Source organism: Glycine soja, chromosome 7 (genome assembly GCF_004193775.1).
Source record: "Glycine soja cultivar W05 chromosome 7, ASM419377v2, whole genome shotgun sequence".
Classification (NCBI taxonomy): domain Eukaryota; kingdom Viridiplantae; phylum Streptophyta; class Magnoliopsida; order Fabales; family Fabaceae; genus Glycine; species Glycine soja.
Window position 1 is genome coordinate 14,098,896 of NC_041008.1, and position 5,610 is coordinate 14,104,505.

The following is a 5,610-nucleotide window of genomic DNA, read 5'->3' on the forward strand; positions in this document are numbered from 1 at the left end:
TGATTTCGGGAACTTACTGGTTGAAGACCGAAGAACGACGAAGAACGAACGAAGAACATCGAAGAACGGTTGAAAATCTTCGCGAAATCACCCACGGAAACGTTACGGAAGCGCCTCGGCTTGGATTTTCTTCACGGAAACAATTTTTTTCACTAATTTCAAGTGATCTCGAAATACCAGAAGGGCTGAACATTTTTGTTCTTCCCTCCTTCCCCTATTTCTAGGAAAAGGAAGGAGATGCTTGCCACCCAGCTCGCCCAGGCGAGCTCAAGAGGAAGCAACCGCCTTCTGGAGCAAGTGGGCCTGGTTGCTATTTGAACCCCCATTTTTACTAAATACACCCCTACCTTTTTTTGGTGATTCTTTTTCCGTAAAGTTACGGAAACTTACAAATTTCGTAACGATACTTGTTTTCTTTCCGTAATGTTGCGGAACCTTACGGATTACGTAATCATCTCTTTTTTGCCTTCCGGAACGTTACAGAACTTTACGGTTTGTGCACTAACACTTCCTTTTAATTTCCGACATGTCACGGAACTTCACGGATTGTGCTACAACGCTTTTCTTTTGGCTTCCGGCATGTCTCGGAACTTCACAAATTGCCTAATGATGGGTGCCAAATACCTCGAAGTGGTCAAACGAGGGTCGCATCCCAACAACGGATGGTCCCCGGACGAAATTAAGGTATGACAATGGGCATTTTTGGATTTTCCTTTGAAGTTAAATCATGATGGGATAATTGCTATAGATATCGCAATATTATAGTCCTGCTCCCCCATGATTGCTCCCCCATGATTGCAAATGTGATGACCTCTCCTTTAATCCTCCCCACAACAAATGTTATTATTGCGGCCAAGGGCTACTCTATTCTGCTAGTAATGGCGGGCGTTATGGTTGTTATTGACTATGTGATAAAAATAATCATGGAGTAGTAGTTTTTGTAGACTTGAATCATTAAATAGTGTCTTGGTATAATATTGAGCATAAGTAATATTGTAATGATGCGTATGTAGAATAGAATCCTTAAATAATAATGATATTTTATATTACACTAGAGTGACTAATAGTCTTGAACTCTATCTCTAACAACATCACACTTACAAGTTTTCAAGGTATAGTTTAAAAGTCTGCGCATGATGGTCATCAATGGCGGATTCACATTTGGAGTTTTGGGTGCAATTGCCCCCACAAGATTTTAAACTATTTTTTAAAACATATTTAAGAATTTTTTTTACCCCATAAAAAATATGTGTTGCCCCATAATATATATTTTTTAAAATGAATAAAGAAAATTATAAGAAAAAAAAGAATATGTTGATATTAATTTTACCACCTTATTATTTTAATTTTTACCATTCTCACACCTACAGTACTAAATACGTAATAAGTCAGTGATACAAAAATACACCTTGATGCAATCCCAAATAGATAGAGAAAAGGAAAAATTGTTACCACTTGTTATTATTCCTTGGATCAATTAGGCCTGTAGTTTTTTTTAAAATGGTTTGATATGGTCATTTACTTTCAAAATGTTCAATTAGGTCTTTTATTTTACAATAGGGATTCAATTTAGTCTCATTATTCTTTCATTTGCTCCAAAAGTTTTAATAAGTAGAACCTATATTGGTTTTAAATAAGACCAAATGAAACCCATTTTAAAAAATAAAGTACCTAATTTAACATTTTAGAAGTAAAATACCTAATTGAATTATTTTTTTTTTAAAAAATAACCTAACTGAACATGCAAATAATAAGAGTACCATATTGAACTAGCAAAATAAGTTAGAGAATTAAACCATTTTATTATGGACTATTTGCTTGCCCCACTAAGTAAAAGTTTTGGGTCTGCCACTAACGGTCATACATGTATATCTCAATATAGTGAATGCTCTAGAGAATTTTGTGAAAAACTCAATAGGAAGCAACCTCACTTTTACATTCACATAGGTGGGTCTATCAAGAGTACTCTTATAATTAGGTATCCCAACTCATTAAGAAATTAATTCAATCATTCAACAATAGAAAATATTATGCTTTTAATATATGAATGAGACTTATAAGAATTAATATAGCATAATTTTCACATCTCCTTATACGTTGTTAATACCCTTTGAACCTATTTCTCGTGTTCTTTAGTCCATAGGTTGGGTAACTCTTATAAGAGACTATTTAATTTGTGAGATCTAGTCTCATTCCTTTTGAGGTTTTGAAAACCTTCTTTCTTGATAATCCTTTTGTCAAAAGATAAACCAAATTTTCTTCAGACTTCACATGATCCATCCTTACATCCCCAATGGTGAAAAATTCTATTATTGTGCTATGCTTATGAAATATTTGTTGTCTTTTACTATTATAACAGTTTTGAATCTTTGCAATAGTCATGCTACTAGCACAAAAAGTTTCACTATAGGTATATACCTATTTGACATATATCCACACATAATTTTAGTGTCGGTTTTGGATGGGATTCAACAACATATATTGAGTGTCACTATAATCTATACCTTCAATTTTAACAATTGTTAGAATAAATTTGTTAACCTATGCCTACGTTTAGTGTGTGTCACTATAGCCTATACTTAAATTATGTATAATAGTTTTTATCCATTTAATACTATATATTTTTTAAAGCAATGAAATAATTAATTTAAATTTCATTAAATAAACCATAAATTAAGTAAATATATTACAAATATTTATTAAATTACCCATTTAAAAAATAATTTTGCCTTCCATCTATTAGGAGTGTGCAAGAGGCAAGTTCGAACCCAAAAAGCCCAAACCACATCAACTCATGGGATTCTACGACTAACTCGTTTTCGCCCAACAAACCATTCGGGTTTATAGGGTTCGGGTTTCAGACATTTTTGAGCAGGTCAAATGAATTTATTTTGATTATGCCTAAATTGGAGCACACTTATTTTTTTGGCCCAAATAATTTTTTTCCCAAGTTAAAAAAATAGTTTTAAATTTTTTTAAAATCATTTTAAAATAGTCACATTAATTTTTTTTGGCCCAAATGAGTTTTTTTTGCCCAAATTAAAAAATAATAATTCTAAAACCTTTTAAACCATTTTGAAATAGTCTATTATGAGCCCATTTTAATTTTTAGACCCAAGAAAGAATAAAAGCAATTAGAATATTGCAAAGCTTTTAAAAAAACATGATTGAAAAAAAAATATGAAAATAACAAATAAACAACAATGTTTAAAAGACATCCAATCTTGGCATCCCAACTATCATCATAGTTCATAGCTAATAATTGCTAATTACAAAATCAAGGCATCCATTTATCCACCATGTAATGTCCAAGTCATGAAAGTTATTACAATTGCCTATGTGATGCATGAGTTAAAAAAATTAATATTAAATTTAATTATTAAATTGAATTATATGTTTTCAAAAAAATAGTTAAATACTATTGAATAAAATCAAACTATTACCAACATAAGAGAATCATTGCCAACATTAAACTATGAAACAAATGCAATATAACAAATCTAATTCTATCGATATAAACCACAATTTATTGAAAGCAAGGATTAACTTCATGTCGATTATCCATAATTTATTGAAAATAACAATTAACTTCATGGGAGTTGTTCAAAGCAATTAAAACATAAATATATTACATGTTATGACAACATAAATTTCAAAATTATCACTTAACTAATTCCTAATAACCATAACATGTATTCTTTTTCGCTCATATTTAGACACACTAAATTGATTGACATTATCCTCTTTTAATCCCATAAATATTAAAAAAAATTCCACCCTGAAGTCAAATAGCATTTTGTTTTTTCTTAGCTATATCCACCTAAGGAGACATGACCCGCATGCCTTTCATGATACTCCAGAATATTCGTCTTATGTTTGTTTTGAAATGCAACAAAACAAAACTTAGCTTCCAAAAGCTAAAAAGGAATAAAAGAAGTTGAAAGTTTAAAAAAATATAAAATGTTATTTTATCAAATTTAAACATAATCAATTACTTAAAACTTACCAGTGAAGAACATTTTGCTTGATAAGAGCTCAATTTATTTTCAAGATGATAAAAAATACAAACATTATCTTCTTCAGCATGTTCATCATGTTCATAAATCAAGTGTCTTCTAGATCAAAATCATGTATATTTATAGGATAACGGGTTTCACTTTTATTTAAATAAACAGTTTTCATTTTAAAATCAAATTTTCCCAAAAAGTGCAACAAAAGCCTCATGATTTGATTTTAGCCAATAAAATTTAGCCACTTTCAACATTGCACCTGAAAATATTGTCATACCATTTGGATCTTTAGACAAATGGACATAGAAAACGTTTTATCTATTCCCAAATAAAAGAACTTATAAATGCTTAAAAAAAGAACTTATAACATTAACTACTTATAAAAAGAAAATGGATCAAAGTAATTCTAAGGCCTCATCATGTCAAACCCAACACATGCAAATAAATAAAAGAAAATGAATATAAAAAAGTTTCTCTATTTCACTTAATTCCAAGTTAGTGTAAATTTCACAGTGAGCGACAAATGTTGAACAATAGTAAGCAGGACTTTGATGTGCAACAGTGTATAGAGATAGCAGAGCTTGTTGGAGAGCATAAATGACGGTTGAAAAACAATTATGTGAATATTGGTTCAAACACTAAATGGACAAGCCTAGTCTCTAGGTTTATTAGTTTTATGATTGAGTTAATGACATCATCACGGGTCAATGACGTGACTAGTCTAAAGACAATCATATAGGCCACAAGTTTGATTCCCTGCTGAATTGGTTGGATTAGAATGTCCCGGTCTGAGTTTTAAAACACTACCTTGTGGTAGTGATGACAAAGGAGGAAGACAAAGATAAAAACGCATCAACCATCTTGTTTAAATAGGAAGAAAATTGTAACTCCTTCAAATCCATTATGCGTAAATCACGAGCCACCTTATTTATGGGGTTGATTCAATTATAATGTTTCTTCCTTTCATATTGTTATGCTTCAACTTTAATATGTTATGTAATAATTGTTGTATAATTTCATTCTTTGGGAAAATTATAATCCTTTAAGTTCATTATACCTAAAATCATAAGTCACCTAAATTATGGTCTTAATTCAATTTTAATGCTATATCTCTCCACATTCTTAACCTTCAACTTTAATATTTTATTTAATAATTGTTGTAAAATTTCATTCTTAGGAAAAATTGTAACTCCTCTATATCCATTATACATAAAATCATGAGTCACCTAAATTATGATCTTAATTCAATTTTAATCTTACATCCCTTCATATTCTTAACCTTCAACTTTAATATGTTGTGTAATAATTGTTGTGAAATTTCATTCTGTCTTTTTGTATGCCAGTTCAAAAATATAAGATAAAATATTATTCAAGAAAGTAATTCAATAAAATAATTCTTTATGTTAAAGTAATTCAATATATTATTTTTCCCTTCTAACTTTTATCCTTCTAAATGTATTTTACAAATATGTCACCACTTTTACTTTATATAATATTAAGATAAGATTAAGATTAAGATAACAATATGGTTATCCCTTATTTCCATATGCTTTGTGTTTAGGGTATATAAGCAAAATTATTGATTAATAAGCCCATGATC